Below are 23,042 nucleotides of genomic sequence, written 5' to 3' on the forward strand. Positions count from 1 at the left end.
CTATAAAGAACTTATCAAAATCAACACCCACATAACAATATTCCAGTCAAGAAATGGGCAGAAGACATGAACAGACATTTCTCCAAAGAAGACATACAAGTGGCCAACAAACACATGAAAAAATGCTCCACAGTACTTGGCATCGGGGAAATACAAATCAAAACCACAATGAGTTACCACCCCACACAAGTTAGAATGGCTAAAATGAACAAGTCAGGAAACCACAGATGTTGGCAAAGATGTGGAGAAAGGGGAGCCCTTTTACACTGTGTTGGTAATTCAAGCTGGTACAGACGCTCTGTAAAACAGTATGGAGGTTCCTCAAAGAGTTTAAAATAGAACTTCCTCTAGACCCAGCAATTGCACAGCAATTGCACAAATGTCGTGATCTGAAGGGGCACCTGCACCCTAGAGTTTATAGCAGCAATGTCCACAGTAGCCAAACTATGGAAAGAGATGAGATATCCATCAACAGAATGGATAAAGAAGATGTGGTATATATATATATATATATATATATACACACACACACACACACATATATATATGTATATATATATATACATACTAATATTCCATCATATATATATATGATGGAATATTAGTCAGCCATCAAAAATGAAATCTTGCCATTTACAAGAATGTGGATGGAACGAGAGGGTATGATGCTGAATGAAGTAAGTCAGTCAGAGAAACACAATTATATGATTCCACTCATATGTGGAGCTCAAGAAACAAAACAGAAGAGCATAGAGGAAGGGAGGGAAAACTAAAACAAGACATCATCAGAGAGGGAGACAAACCATAAGAGACTTAACCATAGGAAACAAAGTGAGGGTTCCTGGAGGGGAGGAAGGTGGAGGGATAGGGTGATGGGCATTCAGGAGGGCATGTGATATAACAAGCACTGGGTGTTATATATTAGTGATGAATCGTGAACGCTACCTCTGAAACTAATAATACACTATATGTTAATTAATTGAATTTAAATTAAAAATCAGATAAAATTAAAAATAAAAGGAAGAATAAGAATATATTTATATATTTGCTTATATTTTCAAAAAGAAGCGATAAAATTAGTTACCTATAGGAGGTGGGGAAATGAAGGGAAGGGAAAAGGTTGGAAGTGAAACTTCAGTGAGTTTGGTTAACATTTCATATAGTTTTTACTTTGGGATCAGGTGAGTGTCTTACATATTTAAAAAATTAAAATATAGGAGAAAATATTGTGTTATACAAACCAAGATTTTTGGTGTAAGAAAGAAGATGCAAAGCAAATATTAAATTGAAGACATTAAAATAAAACACTGTAAGGTTAAATTTGAATTAAGAATATCCACATGAACTCATCTTTAAAAGTGTCTTTCCTAGAATTGTCTGCTGAGAGGGCCAAGAAGGAATGGTACCCTAGTGTCAGTGAGCACACTTGCCCTCAGATCTTGGATTCTAAATTCATTTCTCACCAATAAGGAGAATGTCCTTATCCTTAGGAAGTGCATCTTGAAATATTTAAGAATAAAATGGCATGAATCTGCAGTTTGTTCTCAAATGCTTCAGCTGCATGCGCATGTACATGTGTTCATGTAAATGTGTGTATATGTGTGTGGTGATAATCTAATTATTGTACCAAGTAATCCCCTTTCTCACACTTGGCATAACTCTGAAGAATTGCTACAACTGCCCACACTCTCTTGTGGACATGGTCTCCATTCTGAAGAAGAACCAAAGCCTGAAAAGACATAAATTACTAAACTGCATGCCTCTGAGACTCAGAGATCCTAAATATGAGCAATGCCATGTGAGCTCTAATTTTCTGCTTAAAGCTACTTAAATCCTAAATATGTGAGATACTTAATTAGCAATAATCGTGCCTCGGATAAACCTCATTGGCTATGATACTGCCACTGTGCAAAGCTATGTGAGATATTTAAAATAGAACACATGGGACTTCAATCTTAGTGGTCAAAAGAGTTTATTGAAATACCATTTCCCAGTTCTTTTTTTTGTTTGTTTGTTTCTTTGGCTGTGACAGCTGAGAATTTGCATTAGCAGTTACTGGCTTTGCTGTGGCTTTGATATTTCCTCAGGAATTGGGAAATATGGGTTCTTCCTGGGGCTTTATGACTAACTTGTTATGTAGCTTGGGGGAAAGTCATATTATCTTTGGGATCTTTGTTTTTCAAGTTCCAAGTATGATGATTGGACTTGATATTTTTTTCCACTGTACATTTTTGTGATTTTGAATTTTTAACAAGCAGGGAAACATTTCTGAAAATAACAGGAGGAGCAAGAGAGAAAGAGAAGAATAATGATATAAAGAATAGGATATAAAGTGCCACCTGGAGTAGTTTAATCTTTTCCATCTAATTTTTAAAATTTTTTAAATTTATTTATGATAGTCACAGAGAGAGAGAGAGAGAGGCAGAGACACAGGCAGAGGGAGAAGCAGGCTCCATGCACTGGGAGCCCGATGTGGGACTCGATCCCGGGTCTCCAGGATCGCGCCCTGGGCCAAAAGCAGGCGCCAAACTGCTGCGCCACCCAGGGATCCCCTCCATCTAATTTTTTAATATTAATTCTTTATCAAATTCTTTAAACAAGTTAAAAATGGATAGGGCAATAGATGGTTCCTGGACTATAAGAACAGCGTTTAAAAAAATATTTTTATTTATTTATTCATGAGAGACACAGAGAGAGAGAAAGGCAGAGACATAGGCAGAGGGAGAAGCAGACTCCATGCAGGGAGCCCCATGTGGGACTCGATCCCGGGACTCAAGGATCACGCCCTGAGCTGAAGGCAGGCGCTTAACCGCTGAGTCACCCAGGCGTCCCAAGAACAGCATTTTGGTATATGATTTTATTGATAATTATCCTTAGTTATAACAATAAAATATTTTATTTATTAAAGAGAAAACATGAAGGGGGGAGGGGCAAAGGGAGAGGGAGAAGCAGACTCCCGGCTGGACAGGGAGCCCAACATGCAGCTACATCCCAGGACCCTGGCATCATGATCTGAGCTGAAGGCATATGCTTAACCGACTGAGTCACTGAGGAGCCCCAATAATTTTTTTAATCTAGAAGGAAAAGATGGGTTCTGAGTTATTCCAATTCAACACTTCCCTGTGGCTTTAGCTTATGTGGCAGCCTGCATGGGTATGCTAGAGCTGAGTGACAATTTTTTGGATTTTGGGTAATATGCTCCCAAATAACTCATGACAGCACTACCATTGCCACACAGTAAATCATTGGCTTCCTCACAGGTTTGAGGAATTAGACAATCAATCATGACCATCTATCAAAAGTATTAGAATACCAAATGCACTAAGCATGAAGTCCTATTGAAAATCATTTCATTCTCTTAATTGTTCATTAGGTTCCTCAGAGTCTGACAGATCTCCAAGGTCATTATTATGAACATTAATTATCAATGTAATGTGGCAAGGGAAAAGTCTGCTTGATAAGAGTTCTGTTTGGTACAACTCTGCAAATAAAAGAAGTCACCATTTTATTTGAGTGTGTATGAGTCTACTCTGCTGCCATATGGTGAGAGAATGGGAGTAAATGAAGAAAACCTCCAGAGTCTTCTGGCTTCCAAGGATAGTCACCCACTTCGTGTAAACTCCTGCATGGAGGCCTGAGGGGAGAGGGTGCATACTGATCTCATGGTCAGGGAAAGAAAGAATAACTGGTACCAGGCAGGGATGACAAGTTCTCCATGGCCAAGGGTGAGGCTTTCCCCATTAGCCAGTTGTTTTTTTTTTTTTTTTCAGTCCAGCCAGCATTGATCCGGTGCCGTCTCTTTATCATGCTTTATGTTGGCTTGGAAACAGCATCAGAATGGAGTAGGTTGAGTGGAGAAGCCTCAGGTAAAGTCTTTCCACAGAATTAGCTGAGGGCACACTTTTCAACCATTTTTCTCCATCCTCTCAAAACACACAACCACTATTAAAAGGTACTGTGAAATTTAAACCTATTAAATATAAATGTGTCTAGTGACTGATACATTTATCAGTTATTTAAGCAAATTGTTGTAAAGTGGCCCATTTTGAAGTGACTTGCCAGAAACATCATTTTTAGCCCCCCTCAGTGCCCTCCTCTCCTTGCCACTCAAACATATATTTCTGTGGCTCCAACTTAGGACTAGGCTTGCTCAGGCTAAGGACATTTCTCTGAATTCAACTGGTTGTGTTGATATAATAAAATAATTCTGGAGAAGTTTTCAGAATGAACAAGGCTACCATCCAAGGAGGCTCATAGTTAACAATGTTCTGATGTGTAAGATTGCACTTTCTGGAAAAAAGAAACAATTATGTATACTTCCAACACAAACTGATTCCTCAACTTATTTTAGCTGTGTGACATTAGGATCTATGTATTAAACATTAATGCTAGGAATACACCACAAATACCTAGAAAGATCTAGATGTGAGTGCTCTGGTATGTGATGGGAAGCTGGATGGATCCTTGGGCTTGCTGCACTGAGCTGATTTAAAATGTGAAGTTCTTTGGGACACCTGGGTGATTCAGTTGGTTGGGCATCCAACAATTGGTCTCAGCTTGGGTCTTGATCTCAGGGTCATGAGTTTGAGCCTTGTGTTCATGGAGCCTACTTAAAAAAATAAGTCAAATTTTTTGACACACACCCCCCTTCAAAACATGGAACCTAATTCCCCTCCCCTTGACTATGGGCTGGACTTAGTGACTTGCTTCTAACAAAGAGGAGGATGCAGAAATGATGGTATGACTATAGGGATTAGGAGACTAAAAGATGTTAAAAGTTTTTCACTACCCTCTCTGTTCCCGTCTCTTCCAAAAGCCAGCTGCCATGTCACCAGCATACCTAAGGAATCCTATGAAGAGGCCCATATGTGAGGAACTGAGCTGTATCCTGCCAGCAGCCACGAGAGAACCGCCTTGGGGGCAGATCATGCAGCCCTAGGGGAGCCATCGGATGACTGCAGCACCAGCTGACATCATGACTGCAGCCTCAGAAGAGATCCTGAGCCAGAACCACCCAGCTGAACCACTTTTGCATTCCTGACTCTCAGAGAAGCTGTTAGATAATAAATATTTGGTTGTTTTAAGTTGCTATGTCTAGGAGTAATTTGTTAAAGAAGCAATAGGTACTACAGGTAGGCACCTATATAGTTGTTGAGAGTTACCTTTCTTATCCTTCTAGTTGATGGTGTTGTTGTGCAGCCACACACACACACGCACACACACACACACACACACACTCATGCATGCACTGGTGAAGAAAACTAAGTCACCCTGCAGAGGTAGTGCAACTCCTGCCAGTGCACCCTGGGAGTCAGGTCCTTGACTACTATTTCACACTATGTGTCAAGCACCTGCTCTCTGGATACCTATGAGCTAAGTATTTTTACCATTCAATACATAATTCAATTTTAATAAGCATTTCATTTTTCAGAAATTTTAAGGTACAAAAAGAGATTCATCACTGTACTTCATCCATATCTGGATATCCAGTATTGTGTACATTTGTTTTGATTTTGACAGTTAAAAATCGCATGAAAATGACAAATGTTTTAATGGGAAATCTAAAATTTCCAATTTGTATAATTTCTGACATTCTATAAACATATCTTGAAAAAGCTTCTTAATTTTTTGCAAATTTTGATCAAAGAAAATTAATACAAATTGCCTAATTTCAACAAATACCATCTACTACTTGCTTGTGATAAAACATATTTATTCATCTCCTCAATTATAGTGCTAGTTAGAAGATTATCTGTATAAATGAGTTTTTCATAAACGAGTTTATGGTCTAGTAAGTCAATGATTATTGAAACATTTGATTTTAGAGAAGGCATGTTTTTCCCAGGAATAAGTTAGAGCTTGGGTTCACAGAAATGACATTAATAATTTTTAAACTATAATTTTTGAATATATTTTTTGATTTGCCAACATATAGCATAATACCCAGTGCTCATCCCATTAAGTGCCCCCCTCAGTGCTGGTCACCCAGTCACCCCAACCCCCTGCCCACCTCCCTTCCCACCACCCCTTGTTTGTTTCCCAGAGTTAGGTGTCTCTCATGTTCTGTCACCCTCTCTGATATTACCCACTTATTTTCTCTCCTTTCCCTATAATCCCTAACACTATTTTTTATATTCCCCATATGAGTGAAACCATGTAACGATTGTCCTTCTCCAATTGACTTACTTCACTCAACATAATACCCTCCAGTTCCATCCACGTGGAAGCAAGTGGTGGGTATTTGTCTTTTCTAATGGCTGAGTAATATTCCATTGTATACATAGACCACATCCTCTTTACCCATTCATCTGTTGAAGGAAATTGAGGCTCCTTCCACAGTTTGGCTATTGTGGACATTGCTGCTATAAACATAGGGGTGTAGGTGTCCCGGCATTTCACTACATCTGTATCTTTGGGGTATATCCCCAGTAGTACAATTACTCGGTCATAGGGTAGCTCTATTTTTTTTTAAATTTTTATTTATTTATGATAGTCACAGAGAGAGAGAGAGAGAGAGGCAGAGACACAGGCAGAGGGAGAAGCAGGCTCCATGCACCGGGAGCCTGATGTGGGATTCGATCCCGGGTCTCCAGGATCGCGCCCTGGGCCAAAGGCAGGCGCCAAACCACTGCGCCACCCAGGGATCCCTCTATTTTTAACTCTTTGAGAAACCTCCACACAGTTTTCCAGAGTGGCTGTACCAGTTCACATTCCCACCAAAGTGCAAGAGGGTTCCCCTTTCTCCACATCCTCTCCAACATTTGTTGTTTCCTGTCTTGTTAATTTTCACCATTATCACTGGTGTGAGGGGGTGGTTTTCATTGTGGTTTTCATTTGTATTTCCCTGATGGCAAGTGATGTGGAGCATTTTCTCATGTGCTTGTTGGCCATCTCTATGTCTTCCTCTGTGAAATTTCTGTTCATGTCTTTTGCCCATTTCATGATTGGATTGTTTGTTTCTTGGGTGTTGAGTTTAAAAAGCTCTTTAAATATCTTGAATACTAGCCCTGTATCTGATATGTCATTTGCAAATACCTTCTCTCATTCTGTAGGTTGTCTTTTAGTTTTGTTGACTGTTGCCAGTTCTTATCTCGATTAGTCCCAACAATTCATTTTTGCTTTTGTTTCCCTTGCCTTCATAGATGTGCCTTGCAAGAAGTTGCTGTGGCCAAGTTCAAAAAGGGTGTTGCCTGTGTTCTCTTCTAGGATTTTGATGGAATCTTGTCTCACATTTAGATCTTTCATCCATTTTGAGTTTATTTTTGTGTCTGGTGTAAGAGAATGGTCCAGTTTCATTCTTCTGCACATGGCTGTCCAATTTTCCCAGCACCATTTATTGAATAGACTGTCCTTTTTCCAGTGGATATTCTTTCCTGTTTTGTCGAATATTAGTTGACCATAGAGTTGAGGACTCATTTCTGGATTCTCTATTCTGTTCCATTGATCTATGTGTCTGTTTTTGTGCCAGGACCACACTGTCTTGATGACCACAGCTTTGTAGTACAACCTGAAATCTGGCATTGTGATGCCCCCAGATATGGTTTTCTTTTTTAATATTCCCCTGGCTATTCAGGGTCTTTTCTGATTCCACAAAAGTCTTAAGATTATTTGTTCCAACTCTCTGAAGAAAGTCCGTGGTATTTGATAGGGATTGCATTAAATGTGTAAATTGCCCTAGGTAGCATTGACATTTTCACAATATTAATTCTTCCAATCCATGAGCACGGAATGTTTTTCCAGCTCTTTGTGTCTTCAATTTCTTTCAGAAGTGTTCTGTAGTTTTTAGGGTATAGATCCTTTACCTCTTTGGTTAGGTTTATTCCTAGGGATCTTATGCTTTTGGGTGCAATTGTGAATGGGATTGACTCTTCAATTTCTCCTTCTTCAGTCTCATTGTTAGTGTATAGAAAACGCCACTGATTTCTGGGCATTGATTTTGTATCCTGCCACACTGCCGAACTGCTGTATGAGTTCTAGCAATCTTGGGGTGTAGTCTTTTGGGTTTTCTATGGACAGTATCATGTCATCTGCAAAGAGGGAGTTTGACTTCTTCTTTGCCAATTTGAATGCCTTTTATTTCTTTTTGTTGTCTGATTGCTGAGGCTAGGACTTCTAGGACTATGTTGAATAGCAGTGGTGAGAGTGGACATCCCTGTCGTGTTCCTGATCTTAGGGGAAAGGCTCCCAGTGTTTCCCCACTGAGAAGGATATTTGCTGTGGGCTTTTTGTAGATGGCTTTTAAGATGCTGAGGAATGTTCCCTCTATCCCTACACTCTGAGGAGTTGGGATCAGGAATGGATGCTGTATTTTGTCACATGCTTTCTCTGCATCTATTGAGAGGATCTATGGTTCTTGTTTTTTCTCTTGTGGATGTGATCTATCACATTGATTACTTTACGAGTGTTGAAGCAACGTTGTATCCCGGGGATAAATCCTACTTGGTCATGGTGAATAATCTTCTTAATGTACTGTTGGATCCTATTAGCTAGTATCTTGTTGAGAATTTTTGCATCCGTGTTCATCAGGGATATTGGTCTATAATTCTCCTTTTGGGTGGGGTGTTTGGTTTTGGAATTAAGGTGTTTCTGGCCTTATTGAACGAGTTTGAAAGTATTCAATCCCTTTCTATCTTTTGGAGCAGCTTTAGCAGAATAGGTATTGTTTCTTCTTTAAACGTTTGATTGAATTCCCCTGGGAAGCCATCTGGTCCTGGACTTTTGTGTCTTGGGAGGTGTGTGAGGACTGCTTCAGTTTCCTCCCTGGTTATTGGCCTGTTCATGTTTTCTATTTTTCCTGTTCCAGTTTTGGTAGTTTGTGGTTTTCCAGAAATATGTCCATTTCTTCTAGATTGCCTAATTTTTTGGCAGATAGCTGCTCATAATATGTTTTTAAAATTGTTTGTATTTTATTGGTATTGGTGGTGATCTCTCCTTTTTCATTCATGATTTTATTAAGTAGAGTCTTTTATCTTTTGTTTTTAATAAGGCTGGCTAATGGTTTATCTATCTTATTAATTCTTTGAAAGAACCAACTCCTGGTTTTGTTGATGTGTTCTACAGTTCTTCTGGTCTCTATTTAATTGAGTTCTGCTCTAATCTCTATTAACTCTCTTCTCCTGAGTGTAGGTTTTATTTGCTGTTCTTTCTCCAGTTCCTTTAGGTGCAAGGTTAGCATGTGTTTTTGAGTTTTTTTTTTTCCAATTTTTTGAGGATGCTTGTATTGTGATGTATTTCCCTCTCAGAACTGTTTTTGCTGTATCCCAAAGATTTTGAATCTTTGGGATACAAAGGGTTGTATCTTCATTCTCATTAGTTTCCATGAATCTTTTATTTTTTATTTATTTATTTTTTAAAAGATTTTATTTATTTACTCATGAGAGACACAGAGAGAGAGAGAGAGAGAGAGAGAGAGAGAGAGGCAGAGACACAGGCAGAGGGAGAAGCAGGCTCCATGCAGGGAGCCCAACATGGGACTCCATCCGGTGTCTCCAGGTTCACGCCCTGGGCAGAAGGTGGTGCTAAACCGCTGCACCATGAATCTTTTCAATTCTTCTCTAATTTCCCAGTTGACCCTTTCATCTTTTAGCAAGATCCTCTTTAACCTCCACGTGTTTGAATTTCTTCCAAATCTCTTCTTGTGATTGAGTTCAAGTTTCAAAGCATTACGGTCTGAAAATATGCAGGGTATTATCCCAATCATTTGGTATTGGTTAAGACCTGATTTGTGACCCAGTATGTGGTCAATTCTGGAGAAAGTCCATGTGCACTTGAGAAGAATGTGTATTCAGTTGCGTTTGGATGTAAAGTTCTGTAAATATCTGTGAAATCCATCTGGTCCAGTGTATCATTTAAAGCTCTTGTTTCTTTGGAGATGTTGTGCTTAGAATATCTGTCATTTGCAGAAAGCACCGTGTTGAAGTCTCCCAGTATTAGTGCATTATTATCTAAGTATGTTTTTCCTTTGTTTATTAATTGATTGATATACTTGGCAGCTCCCACATTAGGGGCATAAATATTCATGATTTTTAGGTACTCTTGTTGGATAGTTCCTTTAAGTATGATATACTGTCCCTATTCATGTCTTACTACAGTCTTTGGGATAAACTTTAATTTATCTGATATGAGGATTGCTACCCCTGCTTTCTTTTGAGAACCATTTGAATGGTAAATGGTTCTCCAACCGTTCAGTTTTAGGTTGTAGGTGTCCTTAGGTCTAAAATGAGTCTCTTGTAGGCAGCAAACAGAGGTGTCTTGCTTTTTTATCCAGTCTGAAACCCTGCGTCTTTTGATGGGATTTTTAAACCCATTGACGTTCAGAGTTACTATTGAAAGATATGAATTTAGTGTCATCATAATACCTATTCAATCCCTATTTTTTGTGGATTTTTTCTTTGGGCTTTCTCTTTCTTTTACAGAGTCCCCCTTAATATTTCTTGCAGATCTGGTTTGGTGGTTACATATTCTTTCAGTTTCTGCCTATCTTGGAAGATCTTTATCTCTCCTTCAATTCTGAATGAGAGCCTTGCTGGATAAAGTATTCTTGGCTGTATGTTCTTCTCATTTAGGACGCTGAATATATCCTGCCAGCCTTTTCTGGCCTGCCAGGTCTCTGTGGAGAGGTCTGCTGTTAATCTAATATTTCTCTTGTCTTTTGCTGCTTTAAGGATTTTCTTTTTATCTTTGAAATTTGCAAGTTTCACTATTAAATGTCAAGGTGCTGGGATCCCTGGGTGGCGTAGCGGTTTAGCGCCTGTCTTTGGCCCAGGGCGCGATCCTGGAGACCCGGGATCGAATCCCACGTTGGGCTCCCGGTGCATGGAGCCTGCTTCTCCCTCTGCCTGTGTCTCTGCCTCTCTCTCTCTCTCTCTGATAAATTTATTTATCATAAATAAATAAAAAAATGAATGTCAAGGTGTTTAAACTATAATTTAATTAGAAAAATAAGATACCTCATTTTAATGAGCTTGTATTTGAAACAAACCACAAAAATAAATACAAATTTATAGAAATACAAATAAATACAAATTTCTTGATACTTCTCTAGGTTTCCAGGAAAACCTAATTGATTCCATTTTGGAGATTTAATAATTATTCATTCTTTGCTGCCCACAATATTTTTATACTGTATTCAGAACATGTAGTAAGTCCCACTAGTTCTAGGGGGTAAATGGCAACTTTCTGATTTATCATCCAACAATAGTCACTGTTTTTGCTCCTAATTTGTTTTATTTAAGGTGAGAACTTGAAGCAACATGTGAGAGATCCCACGGATCAGCTGGAGCTGTTAGGTTAGGTCCACAAAGTAGAGTTTCTGAGAATCATTTTCCATCTCTGAGCCACGAAGTGCCTGCAAACCGAAGAAGAAACCACTCAGCGTGGTTATAGTGCACACAGCTCTGTCACCCCTCTAATCAATTAGGTGAGAGCAAAGTACACCTGATTTTTTTTTATCACTTGGGTCCTTCCTTTTTCTTCTTAAATTTGCCCCTAATTTCTCCATGATTGTATTGGGTTTAAGTGGCTCCTGTCCAATGGTGACAAAGGCCTGGTTTGTTTTCAGATTTTGGGGCTTGCAATACACTAAAAAATAAAGAAATGTTAAAAGTAGGGAATTAAAATTTTTTAATTGTTAAATTGAAATATTCATATTTAAGAAAATATGTCTTTAAAACAAAAATACAAGACAATATAATTATATGAATTACAAGGTAAAGAAAGGATTGATGAAAAACACTAAATTGATTATATATAACCATTATTATTGTGTTTTGTTAATAGGACACAAATAGAAAGTTATCTGATAGACATCTTCCAATTCTATATGTATATTTCTATAACTGCTTCTGTACCCTCAGGGATGACATGTTAGCTCAAATTTGGGGGCATTTGTGAATGTGGAATATGAGCCAATGGACTCCTTTGACCTGTAATGACCTGTGTAGTGGATGCAGGCAGAGCCCAGCCATATCCCCTCAGGACTGTCCATCTAAACTGACTGCCATTGGCCACCATCTGTATCTCATTGCCTAAGGGCACCTCTGATGGCAGGAGTACTGGCTTCCCACAAAGATGGTGGCCCAAAGTAACAGAGAACTAACCTTCTCAGCCAGCAGTCCTCAGGCAGGACACTGTGAGGTGTGTTTTCCACTGACCCTGGAGTTGCTCAGTTGGTTTCATCCCCAGCTACCTGTAGGAGTGATCTGCATGATGACACACCCTCATTCCCAGTCTCTCTTCTTCTCTCCTCTACCTGTGTCCTCTGGTTCTCCTCTCAAATGAACTGCTTGCCCTCAATTCCTTGTCTCAGGACCTGCTTCTGAGGACACCCACACTAGGACAATGCTGTTTCTTGTTTTGTTTTGTTCTGTTTTGTTTGTCTATTTGTTGAGGAATCACTGTATAAAAGTACTTACCTCTTACACACTGGACTACTCAGAGAAGCTACTGCGGCTTACCAACTTGCAGGAACAAAATAAACCAAAACTATAATGTCAGGTCAGGTCAGATGGTTAAAACATTGCCATTTTCTATTTCATCATGTAGATTAAAGGCTTAGACTTTATAAAAGTCACAGTTAATTTTCATCTATCACCTAGGTTTACTGGACAATACTTAAATAGCAGAGTAATATGTGTAGGGTATATTGGGAGAAGTCAGATGGAGGGATTGTCTCTAAGATCCATGGAAGGACTTGAAGTGATGCTCAGGACCCTCTAGGGTGGTAGCACCAATATTTGACATAAGTGCTGAACAAACTAGACACCAGGCCTTGGAGACTCAAGCTAGGCTCCCAATGTTTTGTTTGCTGTAAAGGAGGGAAGTAGATGCCAACAACAAGATGTCCTAAGAGGTGTGGGAGTTGTTACATGTGGGTTCTCCTATAGTACATTTATTTCTCCTACTCCCATTATTCTTTATCTTATGATTAGGTGTGCAGATGCCTTGCTCCCCTACACATGTGTGATCTCGGGGAGTGGTCACCAGTGGGGAATGCATGAGTAAAGGAAAGCAGCAATTTTGAAAGTTACTGGATGAAACTGCATTGTTTTTGGTTTTAGATTTCTTCATTTGTCTTCATTTGGATTGTTCCTGGTGGGTGGGAATGTGTGGAGGAGTGGACAAGAATTCCAGGTAGAGGAAAGGTATGAGTATACATACACGTACCCCACCCCTTATGTGTGGGTATGTGTGGGAGGGCGGATAGGAAGGAAGGAGGGAGGAGGAGGGCCAGGGGAAGGGAGGGAAGGAGGGGGAAAAGAGGGGGAATGGAAGAAGGGAAGGAGGGAGGGAGGGAAAGAGGAGGGAAGGAGCGAAGGAAGGAGGGAGGGAGGGGGGGAGGGATGAGGGAGAATTGGAGGGAAGGAAAGGAGGGGAAGGAGAGGAGAAGGAGGGAAGGAAAGACAGCGGGGAGAAAGACCTACTTTTCTCTGCCTACTCTCCTATAGCTTTTACTTTTGTAGTAAGTGTCTGTTATCTAACCTTCTTTCAAATTAAAAGACATGTGAAAAGGAAATCCAGTAATCTTTTATCCTCTTACAAAGTCTTGTTAACTCTGAAGTTCTGGTACCTGTGCAGGCAGTAGAATATATAATTTACCTTTAAACAATACAAGTTTGGGGCAGCCCTGGTGGCTCAGCGGTTTAGCACTGCCTTCAGCCCAGGGCGTGATCCTGGAGATCTGGGATTGAGTCCCACGTCAGGCTCCCTGCATGGAGCCTGCTTCTCCCTCTGCCTGTGTCTCTGCCTCTCTCTCTCTCTCTGTGTCTCTTATGAATAAATAAAATAAAAATCCTAAAAAAAAAAAAAAAAACAATACAAGTTTGAACTGTGAGGCTCCACTTATACATGGATTTTTTTTACAGTACAGTAAATGTATTTTCTCTTTCTTATGATTTTCTTAACATTTTCTTTTCTCTAGCTTATTTTATTGTAAGAATGCAGTATATAATCCGTATAACATGCAAAAATATGTTAATAGACGTTTATGCTATCAGAAAGGCTTCTGTTCAATAGGAGGTTATTAGTAGTTAACTTTGGGGAGAGTCCTAAGCTGTACACATGTTTTTGATTGCCTGGGGGCTTGGTGCCCCATCCCCTTGTGTTGCTCAAGTGTGAACTGCACTTCTGTTGGGAAACTCATGAGTTGTATTGATAGCAGGACTATTTGTAATTCTTGGGAAACAATTTTACATGGGTCTTTTGCATGCCTGCATATCTTCTGAGTAAAGGCACTGAAAGTTTTTGTTCCAAATTATCTTTTGAAAGATGTTTGTACAGAAAACAGCCTTGAAGCTAGAGCTGGTGTCTCTGTGTGGAGTAGAGGGCAGACTTGTTTTCTGTTTAGGATCACAAAGATAATGTTTCCCTCAGAGGTAAAGATTGAGTAGGCTTGCTAACAGCCCCATTACAAGGCCAGAGTTACTAAACTCAGAGTTTCTGAGCTATGATGCACACCCAGTGAGTCTGCAGGATCCACCTGGGCTGCTCCACATTGCCTCCATGGGAGGTGGGGACCAAGGGGAACTCACACATAGAGCTCACATTGCGGACTATGCGGTGAGTAATTAAGTCCTCTGTCTTTGAACCAGGAGTCTCTTGTCTTCTGTTGGCATCCATGCAACTGTGACAGTTAACTTATTAGCTCATAAGTATGGTAGCATGTCATACCCTTTGGGATTCTTGACACTAATGATATAGATTTTGATAGTTGAAGATATCCATCTCGATCAAAATCTAATATTTAGGATGAGCAGTTCTCTTCAGATGAGCAATTTCATAGAGGAATTCTATTACATCAATGGCTTTATTCCAGGAATGTATTAGATACAGAGAAGACACAGAAAAGACCCATTAGCCATTTAGCCTGTTCCCTGCTAAGACAGGAAATTGAAATAACGCTGGGAGCCAAATTATTCCTTGGTTATTTGGTGGATGTCAAATGGTCATTACTCTATATTATAGGTTTCCAGTAAAAACATGGTAGAGAGAAAACAACACTTTCCCCAGGATATTAAAAATATTTGTATCCTACTTGGTCTACTCTAGCAAATAGGTGTTTGTATTCAACAGTTACAGGGAGGATGGAAACAGTTTACATATTTCTTTCTAGGAGGATGAGATAGATGTTTTAATACATGAACATAAATTTCTGTTTTTCATTCCTAGATATCAAAGTGGAAAAAATAAAAACAATTTTTTTTGGTTTAATTCACCAGTCTATGATATTTCAGGTGTAGCAGCCCAAACTGGCTAAAACCTTCACGCTGACAAAAGTAGGAGACCCCTGAACTGCAAAACCACACAACACAAATGGGAGTGCACCCAAGGCAGTGAGGCTCAGTAGGGACACAGGCAGAAGTACAGTAAGCACACTCATGGTTGCAGGTCTCAGATAGGGCCAGGGGTGCTCCACGGTACCCGTGACAGAGGCTGTACAAAGCCAGGTCCCAGAGCAGCATCATGCAAAGTATAAAAGTAGAAGCAAGGGTGCAGGGCTGCATGAGGACACACACAGACACGCCATTTATGTGCAGGAAGCAGTCTGCCAGTGAGCAGGGAGAGGACTGTACCATGAGCAGCCCTCCAGTGGCCTGTTTTTTGGATGAGGAACAGGAAAGGCCAGGCTATTCACCAACTCAATACTGAGCCAGAGGAAAAGCTTCCAGCCAGGAACCTGGACCCTACCAACACCTCCTGCGTGTGGCTCACATGGAAGACAGTGAGACAGGAGACAAACAAGCTGGTGGCATTTGAGAAGAAGTGAAAGGAAAAGAAAAGTTATCAAAGAATTAAAGGAACACTGGAAATAGTCCCTGGAAGAACAGACACGGAAGCAAATTCAGGAGGAGCCATGGAGAGCAGGAACAAAAACAGCAAAATAGTTTAAAGGGATTAGAGAGACCAGGTTACAATTCTGAATAAGGAGGTGAGAGAAGGCCTCATTGAGAAAACGACATTTTGAATAGTCTTGGAGGAGTGAAGGAGTTAGTGGTATGCTAGGGGAGAGTGCTCCAGGCAGAGGGAACAGCAGGTGCAAAGGCCCAGCTTGAGGCAGGGACAACAGTGTTATTTGGTGCTAATATATTCACAAGTATGTTATCTCACTGTGAATTCTACACATAAGCATTCCAGACTCCCTTTCTTTATCTTGTTTAATGCCTTTTTCTGCTCTAAATCCAACCACCTTGGCTTTATTTGCATTTATTGCATTTTATTTGCAAACTTATATTTGCCTGGCATGTCTTTGACAATCCTTTTAAAACTTTAAAAATTATTCTAAGTTGTGTCTCACAGAGAGTATAGCACTGAGTTTTCACATTCAATTTGAACATTTTATTTATTAGCAAATGATTTAGGCACGTTTACCATAATTGATGGGTTAAATATGTTCGACTTACTGCTCTCACACTATTTCATGTTCCCCATTCTCATTCTACTTGACCTGGCACAGCTCCTTCTTCATTCATGTTCTTCACTTGTTTCTGAGACACCCCCTTTCCTACTCTCTTGGCTTACCTCCCATCTCACTGGCCAGTCCTTGCAAAGCTCTTTTGCTGTTCTTTCCCCTTGTTTCGACCTCTCGCTGTTGGGGCTGAGGACCAGGACTCATTCCTTGTCCTCTTCCCTAATGGCTTCTGGACCTCTGGTGGACCCATTCAGCCTATAGCTTCAAACATCTGCTCTCTGCTGATAATCCACGAATGCATTTCTCCAGCTGTACCCTCTTTCCTGACTGCCAGGGGCCTGTATTCCAACCCAGATTTCCAAAAGGCATCTTAAACAGTGTGTCCAACACAGAGGGCCTGACTTTCCTCCAAACCCACTCCTCCCACAGTTTTCCTGACCTCACTAATGACAGTGCTGTCACTTGACTTTTTTCTCTCGTACTTTACATCCAACGTGTCCAAATTCCTGAGAACTCTATCTTCAGGATATTTCTAGAATCTATATCTCATCATTGTACTGCTACCTCTGGTATAATCTATTTCTCGCCTTAATTACTGCAATAGTCTGCTTCCATCTTTGTGTCTCTTCTGTGTGTTCTTGACACAGAAATCTGAGTGATCCTTTTCAGTTGTGAGTCAGATAATCTTACCCATATGCCCATTCCTCAACAGCCCTCTATTTCTTTCAGAATAAAAGCTAAATAAAGGAACCTACTAATAAAATTCATTATTACTAAGAAAAAAAATCACATGAATATCTTCATGGATGATGAAAAGACATATTACAAAAATTCAGCATTCATGCTTGACAAGAAAAAAAACTTTCAATAAAATAAGAATTCATGGATTCTTACTTAATAATAAAATATATTTATCTCCCACCCAAGGTCAATCTCCTACATGCTCAGTAAACACCAGAGGTATTTCCTTAATGCCAGAAAGAAGAAAAGAAAGCAGGAAACTTATAATTATTTCCAAATTATGTGACTGTAAGCTTGGAAATCTTAAAGAAATAAACTACCATAAATTGTAAAAGATTTTATTCGTGTCATAAACTATTATGCAAAAATTAATGTTCATACGATAGCCAATAGCCAAATAAAGCTATGCTGGAAGAAAAGTTCTCATTTACACTAATAACAAGAAAGATAAACTAACTAGGAATAAATGTCATGAAAAATGTGATTTACGTGAAGGTTTTTATGTAAAGATGTACTGGAAGTGGCTGGAAGCCTAGAAATAACACCAGGTTCTTTAGGAGGATGCACTAACTTGAGATCAGGTAGGAAGCAAAAACCATCTTCCTATGGCTCCTGACCCTTCCGTTGGAGAGAAAAGTTGTGGTTTCCTTCCAGCAAGTTTCAGGCTATTCTCAAGCTTTCTGGGTGTCAAGAAGCAGTGGTGGCTGTAGCAGCTTCTTGATCGAACTCTGAAATCCCTGGATCACAGGTTAAAGTGTCCATTTTCCACATTTAGGCAGTGGCTGTGATTCTAGCCCAGGCCCATACATAGTTGGTATTGGAAATGGTTGCAGGAATCAGGCCCTTGAGATGGAAATCTGGGATTGCATCTGACCTGGCTAGGTTTGAAGAGAATGGTAACCTTGTCATCACTAACAAGGCATACTATGAATCTAGGGCACACAGTGGGAAAAGTTACATACATGATCACCTGTGGTCACCTGGAGAGAACAGTTTACTGAAGGCAAGGCTTCAGCAGCTGCTACACCAGACACTTATGATGGGAATCAGGGATTCAGAAACTGTCAGGGGGAACTGGCCTTCTGCTATACTAGAGAGTTCAAAGAAAGAAAATGATATATTGCAAAAGTTCAAAAATACAGAAGGAAATTTAGTATATGATTATGATGGCATTTAAATCAGTAAGGAAAAGATGGGTTATTAAGTAAATCGTTGGGCAAATGTGTAGCTATCAAGATATAAAGTAAAGCCAGATCCATTCCACTTATATCACAACAAATTTCTGATGGGTCAACTTTTAAAAGGAAAAATATGAGGGGAACCTGGGTGGATCAGCCAGCTAAGGGTCTGCCTTCAGCTCAGGTCATGATCCCATGGTCCTGGGATCAAGTTCCACACTGGGCTCCCTGCTCAGCAGGGAGTCTGCAGCTTCTCCCTTTCCCTCTGCCTGCCATTTCACCTGCTTATGATCTCTCCCTTTTTGTCAAATAAATTAATAAAATCTTTTATAAAAGGAAAAATGTGAAATCATGAAATATTAAGAAGAAACCATGGAAGACTTTTCAAAGTAATCTCAGAAACGTAAAGGTCTTAGAAAAGTCTGATACAACCAGGAAATACTAAGTAGTAAAAGAAAAGTGTAGTAAAATTCACCAATTAGAAAAGGAAAAGGTCTGGTGGCAAAAAACACAAAACAAGCAAATAAAACAGCATAAGTAAAGTCAAATGACATGGTAAACTGAGAAAAAGTTTTGACATTCATACCTAAGAAAAGGACTATGTTTACTATTGTGTAAAGTTTCTCTATCCAATAGAATGGACAAAATATACAAAAAGAGGATTCACAGAAAACAAAATACAAACTTCTCTTTCACATTCATAGTAAGAGAAACGCAAATTGAAATATTTTTTCATTTATCTGATTGGTAAATTTCAGTTCTGGCCAAAACGCAGTAAGTCCACTGCAGCCCGTGTATCCCACTGACTACTGCTAAAACCTCTAGATAGAATACTCAAAAAAGGTTTTGCAAACTGGAGAAAGTGATGAAAACTCCTGATAGTTTTTTCTTCTTCCTTTTCTGTCCTGAGGCCAGTCCCAGTCACGGTGTCGCACTGCTATTGTACAGTGACTATACTTACAGTGGGTAAGTAAGACACAAAGAACACCTGTCCCCATGGACAGAGGAAGTGGGAACAGGGACCCTGTTGTGCAAAGAGCATGGGGAGAATCCCTGTTATTTTTTTCTCTCTTTTCCCTCAATACTGCCTTTATAGTTGCTCCAAGGACAGATACGCATGACAGATAGAAAGCCTAGGAAACTCCAAGAGAACCCTAGCTCTCTGGCCAGCAGAACTGGAAATAGGTCCTGGGAGCCAGAGAATTTGAAAATCCCCAAAAGGAGAAGAGATGGGAATCCCTAAATGTGTGTAGCAGGTTGTTATGCAGCATTAGGTAACTGATAACAGGGATCACTCAGGTCAGCCATTTGTGTTGTCCAACAACTAATTTGTCATACTTATCACAAAGTTTTAATTTGATAATTATAGAGATGCAATGAGATTGTCCATGTGAAAGATATTTTTTTATATTTCCATTCAAATTTTGTTTTTGTCAGTCCTTCTGGTCATATAAACAGCAGAAGATGAAGTTATAGGGAGAGATGGCCATTCAAGTTCAAGGGGTGAGAAGGTAGGAAGATTGCAATTTTAAAAAGCCTACTGAATAGTTAATGTCTAAACTTACTGGAACAGAAACAATTTGTCCCAATTTGCAGAAGAGAGAGAACTTCTGGACGTACCCATGCAGGACTTCCATGAGCATGACATGACAGGTCTCATGACAGCCACATGGGAACCGGTCAGTGGGGTGGTGAGCTGCCATGACAGAGCACTGGAGTTCCAGAAAGAACAGCAAACAGTCCCCTGTGTAGTAGCCAGCTTCTGTTCCTGTCCTCAAGTTCCCCTTCCTCCTGTCTTGAGCCTGGAAGACCCAGAGGAGGGGAGGATGAGTGGGAGGGCAGTCCTCACTGCTCTGGCTGGGCAGGCCCTGGAGGCATCCCTCTGGGCTGAGATGGATGTAAGGTGGGGAGAAGTCCTTTTATTATTTTTTTTATTTTTAAGATTTTAAAAATTTATTTATTAATGAGACACACACACACACACAGAGGCAGAGACACAGGCAGAGGGAGACAAGAAGCAGGCTCCATGTGGGGAGCCCGACGGGGGGCTTGATCCCCGGTCTCCAGGATCTCGCCTTGGGCTGAAGGCAGGTGCTAAACCGCTGAGCCTCCCAGGCTGCCCGGGAGAAGTCCTTTTTCTTTTTTTTTTAATAAATTTTTTATTAGTGTTCAATTTACCAACATACAGAATAACACCCAGCGCTCATCCTGTCAAGTGCCCCCCTCAGTGCCCGTCACCCATTCACCCCCACCCCCCGCCCTCCTCCCCTTCCACCACCCCTAGTTTGTTTCCCAGAGTTAGGAGTCTTCATGTTCTGTCTCCCTTCCTGATATTTCTCAGACATTTAGGGAGAAGTCCTTTTAAAGCCTTCTTTCGATGGACACCGAGGCGATAAAGAAGATGTGCTTTATGTATACAGTGGAATATTCCTCAGCCATTAGAAACGACAAATACCCACCATTTGCTTCGACGTGGATGGAACTGGAGGGTCTTATGCTGAGTGAAATGAGTCAATCGGAGAAGGACAAACATTATATGGTCTCATTCATTTGGGGAATAAAAAAAATAGTGAAAGGGAATAAAGGGGAAAGGAGAGAAAATGAGTGGGAAATATCAGAAAGGGAGACAGAACATAAAGACTCCTAACTCTGGGAAAGGAACTAGGGGTGGTGGAAGGGGAGGAGGGCGGGGGTGGGGGTGGGGGTGGGGGTGACTGGGTGATGGGCACTGAGGGGGGCGCTTGGCGGGATGAGCACTGGGTGTTATTCCGTATGTTGGCAAATTGAACACCAATAAAAAAATAATAATAAAAGAACATAAAGCCTTCTTTGATTCCACTGAGAATTATTGCTTGCCTGATGAGGATCTAAGGCTGTTCCAGGCACTGCAAATATATCAGTGGACAAAACTGACAAAAATCTCTGCCCTCGTGACGTTCACATTCTAGGGCAAGACTGACAGACAACATACAACAGGTGATGAGCGCTATGGAAAAAAGAAGTAGGAGAGCAGGCAGAGAGGTGGGGCCTGGAGGCGGACGGCGCCTCCACTCCCGAGGGCTGGGAGCACAGAGAGCGCGTGCAGGGCTGAGGCAGGCGGAGGGGGATACAGCCAGGGCGGGAGCCCCGAGCAGCAGGGGGCCGAGGCCCAGGCGGGTCTGGGGAGGGCAGGGGTGCGGGGGACTTGTTCTTACACTTGACAGTGACAAGAAAAGTGGAGTCTGGACCGTAAGAGACTGAAAGAAGGAAATGGCGAGGCGGGAACCTAGAGGCTCCCCTGGTTATCCGCAAGCAGAGCCAGGGAAGGAAGAGGAAAGGCGAAGAATAATCCCTCCATCCGACCTCGCTTTCCGAAAGTTCCCGTCTACGAAAGTCCTACATTAGTACCTGTTTTCGCTACTGAAAGGAAGTCTGAGGAGGGCTGCCGCTTTTACTCCAGTAACGAGGGTCTTCTGTAAGAGCCGGACGCCCGCGTTCCCTCTCAGCGGCTCTACCAGGCTCCACCCCCTCTGCGCCCCGCCGCCCAGCGAGGCCCCAGCCCGCATCGGAGAGACAGCCCGTCGGACACGCCCCTCCCGCCGTGGGACCCCGCCGTGGGACCCGCCCCCCGAGTGACAGCCCTCAGGGCACGCCTCTTCCGCGCGCCGCCGCGTTCCCGCTCCCGGCGGAGGGCAAGCTGGGCTCGTTGCCTTTTTCCGCGGAGCCGTTTCCGTCCGGGCCGGGAGGACTCCCGCGAGGCCCCGCCCTCCCCACGAAGCCCCGCCCTCCCGCGAGGCCCCGCCCTCCACGCGAGGCCCCGCCCCGCTCCGTACGGCGCAGTGCCGGCCCCGCCTCTCGCGGCGTGGTCCGCTGTGCCTGCACTCCGGCTCCTAGGCCCCGCCAGCCCCGTCCGCCCCGTCCGCCCCGTCAGCCCCGCCACACCCAGCGTCCTGCGTCCGCCCCTGCCAAAGAGCGTCCGCGGGGGTTCCTCAGGGTCTCTCCAGCCCCGGGCCCGCCTCCGAAGGCGTGGAGCGCCGCTGCGGCCGGTACGTGGGGGAAGGGAGCGCAGGCCCTCGCTGTCGGCGGCGGGGAGCCGGTCTGTGCGGTGCTGAGCTCGGGCTGCCTGGCGGCGGGGCGTCCTTCCGTCCCGGTGCACCCCCAGAGTTGGCAGCCCCAGGAGCGGGACGTGGGCCGGGATGGGGGCAGATGCGGGCTCGTGGGGTAGTCGCAGGGAGGGGGCTGGGAAGAAGGGCCTGCTCAGCGGGGCTCGGGACTGACGCCCCCCGGGGACGGTTGGGGGAAGTCAGACCCCCCGTGGCCGCACGAACTTGCGGGGTCAGGGTGATGGGGTGCCCAGGCTCTGCGCGGGGACATAGCCTACGGCTCGAGGAATAAGCGCAAGCCAGGCACAGGGCCTGGGCACCTGAAAAGGTGGTTGCAGCAGAGCTGCCTTCTTGTGGGCTGCTGCTGTTTTCCTGGCGCCTCCCCGTGCCAGGACTGGGCTGCCCGGGCTGCTGCAAAACACTGCTCCCGCCGCCTGGACACTGGGCACAGGGTCCCACGTAATAAGTGCAGTGAGGTTCACCCAGGCTGAAAACAGTTCCCATTTCCTTAAACCTGCGGAGTTTAATTTTTAAGAATCTAGCCCCGTGGCGTTAAAAAAAAATCTTTATTATTTGCCTCTTTTCAATTTGAAGTCACACTAACCTACAGAACTCGATGTTTCTAAGGTTTTCTAT

The 23,042-nt window shown here is 42.3% G+C and overlaps 1 protein-coding gene, 1 long non-coding RNA gene and 1 pseudogene across 2 annotated transcripts in view; 1 reads left to right on the plus strand and 2 right to left on the minus strand.

The window, feature by feature from the left end:
- Positions 1-1,727: 1,727 nt before the first annotated feature.
- Positions 1,728-1,916, minus strand: LOC121479168 (annotated as a pseudogene).
- Positions 1,917-10,950: 9,034 nt separating this feature from the next.
- On the minus strand, positions 10,951-21,864 carry LOC121478557. Its single transcript, XR_005984516.1, has 3 exons — positions 21,712-21,864; positions 19,945-20,126; positions 10,951-11,347 (listed from the first exon to the last, which is right to left on the minus strand). It is a non-coding gene; the product is annotated as an uncharacterized LOC121478557 (long non-coding RNA).
- A 288-nt stretch (positions 21,865-22,152) lies between these two features.
- Positions 22,153-23,042, plus strand: part of ANO10 (anoctamin 10) — a 223,663-nt gene continuing 222,773 nt past the window's right edge. Inside the window, exon 1 of the mRNA XM_041734366.1 lies at positions 22,153-22,349. The gene's annotated coding sequence lies outside the window, so the exon portion shown is untranslated. The remainder of the gene's footprint in view (positions 22,350-23,042) is intronic.

This window comes from Vulpes lagopus, chromosome 19 (genome assembly GCF_018345385.1).
Source record: "Vulpes lagopus strain Blue_001 chromosome 19, ASM1834538v1, whole genome shotgun sequence".
NCBI classification, from domain to species: Eukaryota; Metazoa; Chordata; class Mammalia; order Carnivora; family Canidae; genus Vulpes; species Vulpes lagopus.